Source organism: Otolemur garnettii, unplaced genomic scaffold (genome assembly GCF_000181295.1).
Source record: "Otolemur garnettii isolate 467f Iridium unplaced genomic scaffold, OtoGar3 scaffold00072, whole genome shotgun sequence".
NCBI lineage: Eukaryota > Metazoa > Chordata > Mammalia > Primates > Galagidae > Otolemur > Otolemur garnettii.
The window spans coordinates 9,471,318-9,487,969 of NW_003852467.1; the positions used below are offsets into that span (position 1 = coordinate 9,471,318).

At 36.3% G+C, this 16,652-nt stretch overlaps 1 pseudogene; it reads right to left on the minus strand.

Moving 5' to 3' along the window:
- Positions 1-340: 340 nt before the first annotated feature.
- LOC111726592 lies at positions 341-454 on the minus strand (annotated as a pseudogene).
- Between the last annotated feature and the right edge of the window lie 16,198 nt (positions 455-16,652).

Genomic DNA, 16,652 nt, shown 5'->3' on the forward strand with positions numbered 1-16,652 from the left:
GCTATCTTTGGGGTCATAGGACTTATAAGTTCTAATAGCACAAAGTATCTAAAGCTGGATCAAAGGCTTTATCTGTTTCTTTCCACTAGAAAAGGCAATACAGAATAGGACAGAGATTCTCAAACTTCAGTGGGTACTGAAACATCTGAAAGGCTTATTAAAAATACAGATATCTGGGTCCAACTCTAACAGTATCTAGTTTATTAGGTCCGTAATAATGTATAGAAATTTATACTTCTAACAAGTTCTGAGCTGACTGATGCTGATACTGCTGGTCTAGGGACCACACTTTGATATCAACCAATATAGTAGAAAAGGAACAGATTTTATTTATATATTTTAAAATATGGAACACTTCATGAATTTGCTTGTCATCCTTGCCCAGGGGCCATGCTAATTGCTAATCTTCTCTGTATCGTTCCAATTTTAGTATATGTGCTGCCGAAGTGAGCACAGAAACAGATTTTTTTTTTTTTTTTTTGTAGAGACAGTCTCACTTTATTGCCCTTAATAGAGTGCCGTGCCATCACACAGCTCACAGCAACCTCCAGTTCTTGGGCTTAGGTGATTATCCTCCCTCAGCCTCCCAAGTACCTGGGACTACAGGTGCCCGCCACAATGCCCTGCTATTTTTTTGTTGTTGTTGCAGTTCAGCCGGGGCTTGGTTTGAACCAGGCACCCTTGGTATATGGGGCCGGCACCCTACTCACTGAGCCACAGGTGCCACCCAGAAACAGATTTTTTTTTTTTTAAAGCCAATCTTTGGGGTCAAATATCTGTGCAGGCATTTATTATTCATGTGACCTCTGATGAGTTATTTAGTTTCTCTTAACTTGAATTTACATGACTGGAGAATAAGAAGAAATTATTTTAAGGTTATTTAAGAACATCAAGGATGTGAAAATTGCTATTTCATTAAAACACATGTAAATTTTATGATTTCTAGAAGATAATCAGCAAATATTGATATTCTTCATTTTCACTTTCTAATGAAGTTATACTGCTTTTAGGAGAACAAAATTATGAATGGAAGTGAAAACAGTAGGGTACTTCGGTATTTAGTGTGTCATCAAAAACAACAGATGCATGATGCTTCCAGAGCCTACATTAGGCAGTATGGGAACACAGCCACATGAGATATCAGGAAGGGAAAAATGCTACGAGTTGAGGTCCCCGTATTAAAAGACTAAGCAGCAGCTGGAGCCTTAGTTGTGGCTTAAAATCTTGATTGGTTTGAAAATAATTGGTGCCAATTATGATAATTGGTGCACTCTTTTGCTCATAAATGATCATAAAACTTATTAGCATTGAGTGTTTTTAAAATTATTTATGATCTGGGGGACGACAAATGCTGGTATTTGTTTCATTTTGGTTTTGTTTTTTGTTTTTTATGAAAAGCTGTGTGTTTCTGCTTACAGTTCTCTGGGGAAATATCTGCAGTTATGAAGTCTCCCCCCACTTTTTTGTCAGAGAAATGTGATTTACTTTTATTTTGTAAATGTAATATTTCAAAGATTATATGAAAGTCTTGAAATGTCCCATATCCTCATTATTCTGTCAAATATTTCAAAATGCTGCAATTTGTATTGGTAGCGCTTCCTCCGGTAGACAATCACCAGTGATTCAGCTTATAAGTACTGTTGCTCAGTGAAATTGTATTAGTAGTTATGCTGTAAGAGTGTAGATCCTGTCTGAATGTCAACTGAAGTTATTAAAAAAAATAGTTATCTCTTGATCAAGTACATTGAAATATGCTTGTGAAGTATCAAGCAATATATTATACAAAATTCAAACTAGGCAACTTTTAATATACCAATTCCACAGTTTAATAAACACTAAAAATATTTCTAGAAAATTTATTTATCTTTCTATTAGACCTTTTTGGTGCCATGCCAAGGTCCTCTTTATCTGACTAGGGCTCTCATCCCTCAGTTGCTGTCAGTGTTGGCTGCTAATATTCATAGCTGGTCTTTCTTTAGAAAGTTGCCTCTACTTTGCCTGGGAGATAATACCCCATCTTATACCCCAACCCCTCCTTACCTGCCTCGTCCTCCTGCGTACAGGAGTAGCCATCGGCCAATGATTGACTGGTATGGGCATAAAAAAGGCCACGCCCTTACCTCATGGTAGTAGCTACTCTGTGTTGCAATTCATGCTTCAGAGCTCCCTGAAGGGTTAGGCTCAATCTAGACTCCAGTTTAGATAACACCGTTGCTTGATTATTTTTCCTCTTGCAGTATTTGCTTCCTTCACTTCCTTTCTCTTGAGAACACTTTCTCAATAAATCACTTGTTCTGGAATTCCCATCTGTCTCTGTTTCTAGGAAAACCAACTCAACACTCCTGAAATCACCAACTCAACACTCCTGAAATCAGACACTAAGTTATTTCTGAGTAAAGTTTGGATTTTATCTTGCACTGTTTCATTACAAAGATGAAGATAGTGAATTACTATACCCTTACTGCTTACCTCGGATAAGGATGATAATAAATTAGAATTGATCCAGCACAGTATTTGTTGAAGATTTGGACTCATCTGGTCCAATTATCATCAGTTTACAAAATTAGTCCCAAATGATTAGCTTGAGGAGCACACCTTTTGTCTGGACCCAGGAATGAGAGGGGGAAATCAGAAACCAGCAGTGATGAGGAGCAAAGATAGATGTGGATGCAAAGCACTAAAGTTTGGCCAGGCAATTCAACATTCAGTAGTTTAGAAACACAATATGGATTCCCCAGAGATCCCTGTCTCCTGCTAGATAAATTAAATTGACCTGAATGCCCAGTTGTTAATTTTTCATTAAAAATAAGTCATGAAAGAAAGAACAGATATTTTACTGCAATGATCCATATTCTCATGTTTAGATACAATCTCTACATTACTATGTCATTCTAGTGTCTTCCCTTCATTCTGATTATGTACTCAATTTCTCAAAAGTGCAAAAGAAATTGGAAATTAATCTTCAATTTGTAAACTGGTGAAAATTCATTCACCTTTCCTGCCCCAAACTCTCAAATGGATTTGATTGATTTTATTTTTTTGTAAAGTAATTCAAGATGTCCAATATTGTTCTGCCAATATAAGGAAACACTCCCACCAGAAATAACAGGGCTATCCTTCTGAAACATAGCCTTCACTTTTAGTATTTTTTGATATGTCCTGTCTATACTTACATTCTTTAGATGTTACTTACCAACTGTCTCTCTTTTCGCTCTCAGCACTCAGCTTTGTACTTTTATTTTCTCTCTTAGTAGAGTACTTCCTCAACTTTCTTTCCTAATGATCAATATTTCTTGGTTAATTCTTGATACTAGTGTAAACCACCTTGACCAGTAGTACTACCTGGGACCACAGACTATTTCTCCTTCTGACAAAAGGACAAAAGGATCTTTGTCTGTCTCCTTCAGACAAAAGATCGCATTAAATAAGAGTTAAGTGACAAATTACATAAGGAAAGTCATCTAAGTGCTGCATAATATATCCTCAAGTATCCTTTATTGAATAATCTGTTTTTTTGCAGTAATCATTTATTTTTAGTAGGGTTTTGTTTGGTTATTTTTTTGTTTGAAGAGATAATATACATTCCTCATCTGGGATAACCCCTAATAGATAGGGAATATGAGGTCCAAAAATGTTTACAGGTGGTATTCGCTCTCATAATTTGAAACTATAATTCATCAATTTTATAGCATTTACATAGCATTGTATAGTATTTGTATATTATATTGTGACTCATACAGTATTTCAATTATCAATTTCACTGTTGATGTGCACTTGAGTTGCTAGAATCCATTTATATGCATATGGCCTGATTGGATATGTGTTCCAGAAGACTACCAGAATAGCTATATAGTAGAAAGGAAAGTTTTATTGGTGTTATCAGTTTGCAAACCTGGAAAGAGATTCTCTGAAGTAGATTGAAGATGTTCTTTCTTCAAAAAGGGAAAGGGAAGGTTTGCTTTTTATGTCTCTGTCATAAATATTCAGAAAGTTTCAAGAGAAAGCTATACAGATATAGAAAGGATGTCAAGTGGTTAAACACATATGTAACATACATTCCATATTCACTTTAGTGGGGAGGCATTAGCATTAACATGAGGTACTACAATTTGACTCTTTATGTCAAGAGGTAAACTATAGGATGAAAACACAATTTGAGTGCAGCCTCTGTAAAGTAGCTAAAACTGCCTTGAAGTGTATAGTTGTTTCTTAGCAAATAATGTTTGTAAGGCCAGTCCTCTGTCCAGTCAGAGTTGCAGTGGTCTGGGTTGTAAATCAGAGTTAGGAAGGGTCTGACAATTTGCCTGATTGCAAATTGTAAACTCCCTATTATTAGGTGTGGTTTTTCTTGTGGCCATAGGAATTTAGAAAGTTGCCAAGTCAGCTGAGCCCTGAACCATGAGGCAGGATAGAAGATTGTTTCCTTAACTTTAGGGCCCATCTCAGTTGAATAAAAGGTGTCTGTTTTGGTCTTTCAGATCACAGATAAATAGGAGTTTCTCTAGGTTACATACCCGAGAACGGAACAGCTGAAACATAGATTATACGCATTTTCAGTTGCACATCATAAAGCCTATTCATTTTCCAAAGTGGTTGTACCAAGTCACATTCCCACTACAGTACATAATGGTTGTAGTTAATCCATATCCCCATGTATGCTTGATTATTTTAATATTTTTCTAATATGTTTGGTATGAAATAGCATTTCACTATGGCTTTAATTTGTACTTTCCTGATTAGAAATGAGGCTGATTGTTATTTATATTTTTTATTACTTGACTTTCTTCTTGGGCCAAGTCCCTGTTCAAGCACACTACCCATTTTTATATGGAATTATTGGCCTTTTTCTTATTAATGTATTAACAAAAGAGATAAAACATGAAAAATACATTGAGTATGATTACATTTATATGAAAATGAAAAACAGGCAAAACTAACTTACGTTGTCTATGCATGCCTACATATGTATTAAAACTGGGAGTAAAAATAAGAGAATTATTACAGGGATGGTAGTTACATTTGGGGGAAGGAAGTATTTATGATCAAGGAGAAACATGAAGCAAGTTGCTGCAGTGCTGACAATATGGTAGTTTGTGACTGAAACATTGGTTGCATTAATATTTGTTTAACTGTGAATATAGGTTCATACTCTATTCTGAATATAAACTTGAAAATTGAAAAAGTTACACTTCCCATGTGCTTGCTGCTGTTGACCAGAATGCAATTGATTTTTATATATTGATGTTTTATCATGCAATTTTAAAAACTTTTTATTAAGTGTAATAAATAATCTGTAGGCTGTGATTTTTTTTCAAACACATTATTATCTGAGAAAGATGATGATATTGCTTCTCCCTTTCCAATCATTTGATTTATTTTTCTTAACATACTGTACTGACTTTTAAATTCAACAGTGTTAAATAGAAGTAATGTGTCCCTGAACTTAAAGGGAGTATTTTTATATTTTTCCATTAATTGTGATTTTTACTGTAGGATTTGAAAAGGTATCTTTAGTCAAATTAAAGGAGTTCTTTCCTAGTACTTAAAAAAAATCATTTTGTAAATCATCTGCTGCACTCTAGCCTCAGCAACAGAGTGAGACCTTGTCTCAAAAAATGAGGCTTAATTGCATCGATGTTTTCCACATCTGTAATTGAGCTCTTAATTCCCAATTGTATTTTAATTATTAAATTCAACATGGGCATTTTAAAAATCTCTTGCTCCTTTATATATTTCCTTATTTTCCTCATATTTAATCACTTCTTTGAGTTTTTAAACCTGTCACTATGCTTATTTTTGTATTCTTCTTCCCGTAACTCAAATATATGGAGTAGCCACAGATCTGACTCCATAGTCTGGTGCTTTTCATGGCTTTCATATATGGTACTTTATTTTATTTTCTGTTTTATGACATTTGAGTTTTGGTTCATAATTCTTGAAACTTGACCTCTGGAGATCCTTGGAAGCTTTGGTTTTAGGTGAGTTTTTTCAGAGAGGATTTTCATTTTCTTTCACAAGTTACCAGGAGGTTCTACCAGCTTTGGACAGTAAGTTCTTGATTAAATATTTTTCAAACTACACAAGTAGTAGGAATTTAGGTTGTAAGGGCTATGTTTTGGCTATAAAATTTCAAGGAGCGTCTACTGTTTTGCCTCTGCACTCAATGCCAAAGTTCAATTGGACATTTTTCCTTGAATTGTTCTAGAGGTGGGGAGGAACAGAGGCAGATTTGCTTTCTGTATATTCTTACTTTAAAGGTATAGATTTGGGGGACCTCAGCTCTATACTGGGAGTATTTTCTATTAGAGACTCTAATCTGGCTGACTTCTGAGCTTTGCCTATTCTCTCTCCCGGGTTTTGAAGAATGTCTGAAAACTGAAGTTCAAGTTCACACAGTTGTCAGGTGTTATCAAGTTGAAAGGCATCCCTCAACTTATTTTGCCAAAGGATCTCAGCTTACATTTATTTTATTTTAAAACACTTTTCAAGAAATGCTTTTTTGGTGTTGTTTTTTCCACTGGAAGGGTTGTTTGGGTTACTTAGTCAGCTAGGCTGCCAGAGGCAATAACTTAAACTTTATGATTTCTGACCTCTCTTTCAACTTTGTGGTTGATGCTGTGTTCACTATATTAAAGATTTGTGGCTGGTAAGTGCTATATTTCTAAAAAGAAATAACTTGTGATAGCAAGCAATATAACTGTCCATTCATGAGAAGTTTGGGGGCCCCATGTCCCCACAGCTTATGCATCTTTGTCCTTGCACTAGGCTATTCCATTTAACATACAGAGCATCTTTAATTAAATGGTAAATTCAGGTTAACTAAAACTCTATTCCCCAATCATTTTCTGGAATCCAATAACTATGCCTTGATAATTGTTGAAACAGTTCTTTTAAGAAAAGATAGCCTTCTAAAATAATGTCAAAATTCATGTGGTGTAAAATAAATGGAACTTGTAATGATATAAGTTTTTTTATTAGAAGTTAAACACTCCTTTTTCCTGTTAAACACACATTAACTTTCTGACAAGAGTTTGGTTATTGGGATATTATGTGTGTATTCAATCATATTCATGTCAGTAATTACCATTCTTGCTATGATAATTATACCAACCTCACAAAGTTGTGAGAATTACATAAGCATATGTATGCGAAAGGATTTTGTAAATCATAAAGGAACACGAAATTACAAAATATATTTTATTAAAGTAAATGTTACATCATCTGGATTCTCATAACACTTTAAAAAATCATAGGTGTCTATATGTTTATTTTTTCCATATAAATTATAAACTTAATGATGAAGGAAACAAAAGGATTCACTGCCAGAAATCTATAACTGAGCACTGTTCCTGGCACATAGTCAACATTCAATTATAAAGAATGCTTTGTTCATTTGTTATTTCAGGTTAATGTGAGGGTGAAAACAAGCGGGTGAAAATATTTGAATTTATTAGGTAGAGTTCTTCTTGTAGTTATGTTCTACACCCAAAAGGTGTGCCAAATACCACCACTCTATGACTGTTCAGTGGGAGTACCCTTTTCCCCCTCCACCTAACTCATTCCCGCTCCATGCAGCTTGAATTGAAATGAGTTTTTCTCCTATAAGGGCATACATTAGATCGTCTATTGGCGTCATATTATGATTGAGTATATTAGATAATTGATTTTCCATTCTTGTGATACTTTACTAAGAAGAATGTGATTCAACTCCATCCAAGTTAATACAAAAGATGTGAAGTCACTATCTTTTTTTTGAGACAGAGCCTCATGCTGTCCCCCTTGGGTAGAGTACCATGGCATCCCAGCTCACAGCAAACTCCAACTCCTGAGCTCAAGTGAGTCTCCTGCCTCAGCCTCCCAAGTAGCTGGGACCACAGGTGCCCACCACAATGCCCGGCTATTTTTTGGTTGCAGCCAACATTGTTGTTTGGCGGGCCCGGGCTGGATTCGAACCCGCCACCTTAGGTGTATGTGGCTGGCGCCTTAGCCACTTGACCCACAGGTGCCGAGCCGTCACTATCTTTTTTATGGCTGAACAGTATACAATTGTATGCATATTCCATTGAATATGTTTGTTCATTCATTCCTGAGATGATGAGCATTTAGGTTGTTTCCACATTTTGGCAATTATAAATTGAGCTGTGATAAACAACTTGGTGCAAATGTCCTTATGAAAAAATGGTGTTTATTTTCTTCTGGGTAGATGCTTAATAGTGAGATTTAATTTGAGTTCTTTGAGGATACTCCATACCTCTTTCCACAGAGGCTGTATTAGTTTGTAGTCCCACCAAAAGTGTAAAAGTGTTTCCCTTTTGTGTTCCCACAAAAACTTTGGGATTTTGTGATGTGGGCTAATCTTACTGGGGTTAGGTGATATTTTAGATTTGTATTATTTTGATGATTAGGGGTGATGAGCATTTTTTTCTGTTTGTTAGCCATTTGTCTGTCTTCCTCAGAGAAGGTTCTGTTCATGTCTCTTGCCCAGTGATAGATGGGATTGTGTGCTCTTTTGTTGTTGATTAATTTGAATTCTCTATTGATCCTAGTTATCAAGTCTTTGCCAGATTCATAACATGCAAATATCTTTTCTGATTCTAAAGGTGGTCTATTTGCTTTGATTGTTGTGTCTTTAGCTGTGTAGAAGCTTTTCTGTTTGTTTATTTTTGTTGTTGCATTTGCCATGGAAGTCTTCTTCATAAAATATTTCCCTAGGCCAGTATCTTCAAGAGTATTTTTCCACATTTTCTTCTAGGATTTTATCATTTCATGCCTTAGATTTAAATCTTTTATCCATCTTGAATAAATTTTCGTAAGCAGTAATAGGTGTGGGTCCAGTTTCAGTCCTTTACATGTGGTTATCCAGGTCTCCCAGCCCCATTTATTGAATAGGGATTCTTTTCCCTACTGTATGCTCTTGTTTGGTTTATCAAAGATCAGATGGCTATAAGAGATTCGTTTCATCTATCAATTTTCTATTCAGTTACAAATGTCTATGTCTCTATTTTTGTGTCAATATCATGCTGTTTTGATCACTGTGGACTTGTAATATAACCTAAAGTCTGGTAGAGTGATGCCTCCAGTTTTGTTTTTATTACTAACAATTGCCTTGGCTATATGGTGTTTTTCTTCTGATTGCATACAAAATGAAGAATTTTTTTTCCAGTTATTCAAAGTATGATGTTGGCATTTTAATGGGTATTGCACTGAATCTATAAATTGCTTTGGGAAGTATAGACATTTGAACAATGTTGATTCATCCTAGTTTGGTATAGCCTTCCATTTGTTAATGTCTTCTGCTTTTTTTTTTCTTTCCATTTCATAATTCTCTATGTAGAGGTCTCTCACGTCTTTTGTTAGGAATATTCCTAGGTATTTCATTTTCTTTGATGCTACTGTGAAGGGAATTATGTCTTTGATTAGATTTTCCCCTTTTGTCAATTCCACTAATTTTTTTATAGGTGGAGTCCTCTGCATTAGCTGCTTTATGGTCCCTTGGGGGAGTTTTTCTGTTTTGGTTCTTCATGTTGTGAGAATTTTTCTGTTGGTTCCTCCTCATGTGCGTTTTCTTCTTGTTCACTTCTTGCCCTACTTTTTCTTTCTTATTGTCTTCTTCACTTTATATTCCCTTGTCTCAGAGCTTAGGTGCTGAAGTGGCCTCTTGTTATAAGGCCAAAAAGCAGAGCTGGTAAAGAGTTAGCAGAAAGAAAGAAGAAGAAAATAAAAGGATAAAAAATAGAAGGGGGATGAAATTAAAGAATTTCAGTACAGGAGAGAGGGAGGATAGAAAGAGAATAAGAGTGACAGGAGAAATCGTGTTGTTCATCAAGTTGCTATGGCCATGGCTGCAACTCATGGATTTTGGGGGGCTGGGCTGAGCAGTTCCTTCAAAATCAGGAGCTCCTTGCCAGACTGAGAAAAGGAAGACCCTACTTTTACCAAATATAGGAAGAGAAAGAAAAGAAAAAAAAAAAAAGGAAAGAAAAGAAAAAGATGGAAAAAGAAAAATTCAGCAGTGTGGACTTTCTAATACTGTCTTTCCAAAGGTCAAAGGTAGAAGGATTCCCTAGACTGTAGTCTCATGAGCTCCTTGAACCAGACTGCTGCTGTGACCTCCCCACCAGACCAATGCCATGACCACTCAGAGAAAAGAAAAGAAATGACAATAAAGAAAACTATGAATACAGTTATAACAGATAAAGAAAAAAGAAATAAGAAGAAAAATGGAAGAAAGTAAAAAAAACCAAACATGATATATAAGCTGTTGTATGAGAAATTTATGTTGGAAGAGGAGAAAAATAGAAAAGTCTCCACCAAAAGCAAGAAAAAAGGAGAGAGATAAAACATAGATATAGAATAAATAGGGCCAAAATACCATAAGAAAAATACAGGAGCCCTTGCTCTTGAACAAAGTAAAAGTGGACATTAAGAATACAACTGACCAAACAAACTAGCAAACAAAACAAAAAACTGAAATATTTTAAAAAACCACCTCGACAACAAAAAAAGAGAAAAGAAAAATCTCTAAAAAAATTAAAAACTAAAATTTAAAATTTAAAACAATTATGGAGCAAAATATAATAGAGCAAAAATAATAGAAATATGTGTATATACCTTGCAATGTATTTCCAGGCCAGCAGATGGTGCTGTGGTTTTAGGAGACGAAGAATACATGTTGGAAACCACTCTCTAGTTTCTGAGAAGGGGTCCTAACATCCTGACTTGGCTGCCCTTGGTGAGTGCCTGGCTGAGGTCTTAAAGCTCTCCAAAATCCTTAGAAGGAAAGTTTCACAGTGCCCCCTGACTACAGTTCCCAGGGTGTGTGGGAATCTCTTAGCTCACCCAGAGAGAAGATGCCTGAGCTCAGCAGGCATGCCTGAGCCAGCTGTGATTTAGGCCCCTACGGACAGTTTCTCCCACATAACCTTCCTACAATGGCGACCTAGCCAGCAGCCACAATCTTCCCATGATGGTAGCCCAGCCAGCAGCTAAGCCAAAGAGAAGTCTGCTCCACCTGATATTCAAACCTGATGACTGTATGGAGCCCACTCACTTGTTCAAGCTTTGCATGGCAGTTCCAATGCATAGCTTCCCTCAAATCCAAAACCTGCATTACAGTTCCCTCCTGTCCCCAGACCTCTGTGGGAGTGCCGGCCAGCTGGTCTTGGCCTGCTCCCATACATGTGCCTTCTGTGGCCATCCTCCAAGCTCCAGACCTCCTATTGTCTTCTACAGGCCACCAGGTCTCAGTGAGCCCCGGGAACAATGACTCCAGGTAGGTTGTCCCTGCCAGATATGGTTAAGTTATCTCTTTCACTTTCCTTGCTTGGAAAGGCCAACAGGGAGAGCCTTCTAGCCCATCATCTTGCTCTGCCCACTCATGATACATGCTTTTAATGTGATATTTTAAAATATATCTTATGTTATTGAAATATTCATTTTCTGTCTGTAGCCTCAGTTACTTGGGAGGCTGAGGCAAGAAAATTGCCTAAGCCCAGGAGTTGGAGGTTGCTGTGAGCTGTGACACCATGGTACTCCACTGAGGGCAATAAAGTGAGACTCTGTCTCTAAAAAAAAAAAAAAGAAAAAGAAATTCATTCCCCAGGAATGTTAATTGGGACTAGGTATTATTCATGTCTTTTGCTTTATTCTTCTATATTTTGTATCTGTTAGTGGCTGTGTAATAACAACTTTGAAATAATGGACTTTCATGGAGATAAAGTCAATGTTAAGATGGTTTCCCCATGTGACAAATGAGAAAGTTGTATTGAATGGAGCAAATTGTTTCCCAGATATAAGATCCTGTGAGCTTTTATATTAAGTAAAGTGTAAACGTTTAATTTCTATAATGTAGTGCTGCCATGATTAATTTTTAGTCTAGAAAATGCATACCAGAGGACAAAAAAATGTAGGCAAAAAAAAATAATACATGCAACATTTGCAGACATAGGTAAGTTTTTGCAATATTCATTTAATCCACTTTTCAAAACAGGACTATGCAAGGTCATACTTGTGTACATAATCCTCTGTGAATTGCTTTCATTTTCTTTCTTTCCTTTTTTTTTTTTTTTGAGACAGAGTTTTACTCTGTCGCCCTGGATATTGTGCCATGGTGTAATATTTCACAACAACCTCAAACCCTTGGGCTTGAGCAATCCTCTTGCCTCAGCTTCTGGAGTGGCTGGTCATGTGCCATAATGTCTGACTAGCTTTTCTGTTTTTAGAAGAAACAGGGTCTTGCTCTTGCTCAGGCTGGTCTGGAACTCCTAAGGTCAAGCAATCCACCTGCTTCAGTCTCCCTGAGTGCTAGGATTACAAACATGAGCCACTGGGTTGCTTTTCAAAAGCAAAACCCATTACTTTGTCCTTTTTCTCTTATCATCAGAAATTATTTGCTTTGGGTATATTCAATTTGTGGCCATTTAATCTAATTTCCAAGGTGACAATTAGCCCTCCCAAATAATCCACAAACTATGTTAATATATTTATGGAGAAGAAATTATAGCCCAGCTTAGCCTAGTATATTAACCCAAATTTATTAAATATAATAAAATACAATATACTTAGGATTGTCTCACCAGAAATAGTGAATTCATTATTCAGAACTTCAAACTAAATTGTAATGAAACTAGTGCCTTACAGACCTCAGAGTAAACAGGGATCTTGAAGTCAGCAATTTTTAAAATGACTAGTTTGTAAGTTTTCATCAGGATTTTGGGTAGGTAAAGCATCTTTAAGCCAGCAAGAATAACAAAAATAGTTAGCTTTTTGCTTACATATCTTCAAGATCTTTAAACATCTATCTAGAATGGTACTTTGAGAAATCTTTGTACTTAATAAACAGTTAATAAATACTGTATGATTGAAAATTGGATGTATTTCAAAATTAAGATTCTATTTGGGGAAATAATAGAGGCGTCTGAATTTAAGCTTTCCAACACAAATATTTCCTCATGTAGAAAACATTTCAAAAAATATTTGGAACAAACTTTATGAATGTTTTTAAATGTCCTTCCATGCACTTTTTTCATCACTATGGACATTGGTTTTGAAATATTTCTCCAGAAAGGAAAAGAAAAATAATATGCAAAGACACATCCTGAATATTCCCGAAAATATAACATTTTGTTGTCAACTGAGACTGTGAAGCAAGTGGATGGAAGTCAAAATGTACTCACAAGAGGTTATCTTTTGAGACATTTTTTGATGCCCATATTACCCATAAGATGCACACGGGTTATCTGTGAGAAGTATTATGTGGCTACAGATCCAGGGATCTTACTCTTACTGTAGAATTTCCTTTAGGCAGTGAGTGAATCAAGGAAGGGCTAACTGAAAATTCTATAGATAAGGGAATTGGATTATTTGTAAATCATCTATCCTTTCTGGAATTTAAGTGATTATAAAAAGTTATTGATCTGTATGTGTGTCATGCTTTTGCTCCTCAAATCAGTTTCTTGGTTTCCTTTATCCACGTTTACCTTTTGAAAATTAAGAAAAAACTGTTATTTAAACATATCATCTGTTTCCACAAATGATCACTTGGTAACAAAATATTTAGAACGATGTTAAAGAGATAAATAGTGTAAGGACCGAGATCACCATAGCATGATTTGTTTGTAGACTACACTTTGTGCATGCTTGTTTTCACCATATGCAGATTTCACACTTTAGCAAAAGTCTCTTTAAACAATGTTTGATCTGGAATTCGTAGCTTTATCTCTCCCTTTTCTGTTGTCCCTTGCATTTGCCATGAAAACACAGACATGAAATGAAAGAAAGCGTTATCATAAACTTAGGAATACAAATAACACTGGGGATGGCAAATTGATAGCACAAATCCAACTACCAACTTCCTCACACCCATAACAGTTATCACTGATGAAATGAAACACTTTCCACCTTCTTATCAAGATGTGGCACCTTGAACATTAGCTGTCCAAAGGAGGTAGAAGAAATGTAACCTTTTACCATCACTGATTGTAAAAATGTTTGGGAAATAAAGATTCAGTTACATTTATTTCACATTTTACATATGTGAATATTTTGAATACTGCCTGAGGCAATATATAGATTAATTAATTCTCTATTTTTGAGACCTTAATACATATCAAGCATTGATCTATATTCTGAATATGCAATGATAAATTAAGACTCTTGCCCTCAGCCTATTAGGAGAGTCCTACAAATAAACTATGCAAGTGCCAAGTAATATATTACTACTATAAAAATAACATGAAAAATACTCTAGAAACACAGAGATGAACTGTCTCTTATTGCCTAGAGTATCTGAGGAAGACTTTTGCTGAAAAAGTGATACCACTTGAATAGGTCTTGAAAGGTGAGTAGGGAAATGTCACGGGAAGATGGGCGAGAACAATAATACTACAAAGAATAACAACAGGGTAAAAAGTAAAATTGTGATGGGGTATATCTTGATTGATAAATGTGAATTATTTGTTGAGGCTAGGTGGCCAGACAGAACAAAATGATGATTCCAGCCTATGAAGGACTGTGTATACCATGTTAAAGAATTCGAGTTTTGTCCTTTAGGTAGTGAGGAGAAAGTAAATATTGGAAGTAAAAGGAGGTATAAGGCAATTTAGTTGACAATAGGAAAGATAAAGTAGGCTGGGTGTGGTGGCTCACACCTGTAATCCTACAACTCTGGGAGGCGGAGGCTGGTGGGTTGCCTGAGCTCACATGTTCAAGACCAGCAAAACCCTGTCTCTACTAAAAATAGAAAAACTGAAGCAAGAAGATCCCTTGAGCCTGAGTTGGAGGTTTCTGTAAGCTATGACACCACAGCACTCCTCTCAGGGCAACAGCTTGAGACTCTGTCTCAAAGAAAAAAATAGGAAAGAAAATAGAAAAAAAATGGTGGGACTATCACTTAGCATAGTGATATCTAAAGTGGAATAAGCATAGCCAAGAAAAATCTTAAATGAGCCATTGGAATATGTGGAAAAAATCTTGGAACATTTACTTTCTAAAATTAAGAAGAGCAGGCTTGGTGCCCATAGCTCAGTGATTAGGGCACTGACCACATACACCGAGACTGGCAGGTTCAAACCCAGCCCGGGCCTGTTACCCAATGACAACTACAACAACAAGAATGAAAAAAAAAATAGCTGGGCATTGTGGCAGGCACCTGTAGTCCCAGCAACTTGGGAGGCTGAGGCAAGAGAATCGCTTAAGCCCAAGAGTTTGAGGTTGCTGTGAGGTGTGACTCCACAGCACTCTACTGAGGGTGACATAGTGAGACTCTGTCTCAAAAAAAAAAAAAAGAGAGAGAGAGAGAAAGAGCATAGATGTTACTGATATTTAATATATAGATTGACAGACATATTTAATCATTTATGTATTTAAATACACTTATAATGAGATTAATTGTATATTCATGCAAGTTTTCTGTTACTGATAGAGCTGTGCTCTTTTAGAGCTATTCTATATCCTTCTCTGTCCTGACCACAGCCTAGCAAGGATGACTTCTGTGTCTACTTCAACCTGTTGCCCATCCTCTCTGGCTTTCAGTTGGATGCATTTAATAAAGAGTAATAGTAAGAAATGGAAGTGTGAGGACAGAGAATTTGGAGAACATATTCCCCTGGCTTCTTCCTTACTAATATGAGGGTTGTGTAGTGACTGATCTCCGGACTACCACAGCACCTCTTACTGGGGACGAGGAAAAGGGGGGAAAGAGGAAGAGAAAGCAGAGAAAGAAAAAGGAAGAAGAAAGGTAGAAAAATATTGAGTAGAGTATAAAATTGTGCTGCTGTTTATTTTGGTGGCCACTTAGCCACATGAGCCATACGTGTGAATAAGGCACTGAATTTTAAGTTTTATGAAAACTTATTTATATTGAAACTTTAAAATTGGTATCTAGTTCAATTATTAGGAAACGTTGTTTGGAACAATTTGGGTACATTTTATGAAATTGAAATACACATCGAGTGTTTCTGATGAAGGGTCAATATCCAAATTAGTATGTGCTGTCAGTGATAGGCCAGATTTTGAACTTTCAACATAAAAAACATAAAATAAAATCTCAGGCATCCTCAAACTACGGCCCACGGGCCACGTGTGGTCCACGGAGGACATTTATCTGGGTGTTTTTGCCACCACTGTCTGTCCTGCTTAGCAGTCGACTTGTCCCAGGGCCCCCAGGCTGGCCCTCCAACGGTCTGAGGGACAGTGAACTGGCCCCCTGTTTAAAAAGTTTGAGGACCCCTGAAATAGATCATTAATAATTTCATATTGATGTCATGTGGAAACGGCAATATTTTGGATACATTGGCTTCAACTATATTAAGAACAATTGCACTTGTTTCTTTTGACTTTTTAAATGTAACTGCTAGAAAATTTAACATTACACATATGGCTCATATTATTTTCATCGTTGACGGCACTGAGTTAAGGTTATCCAGTGTTTTCTCACTGAGGACAAAGCAGGAAAGAAAAATTAATTTAAAATATGCTGACTTCCTGTCCCAACATAATGGCATAAGTTCATTTTTCCTGCTTTTGTCTGCTAAGTGCAACTAGATATACTCGGAAAATGGAAGAGGCAATCAAAGGAGAATTCCGATAGGTGGGAAAAGGAAGGTAAACTAATTAGGGGACGGAGGAACAACATAGTGAAAGGGTATCTCACT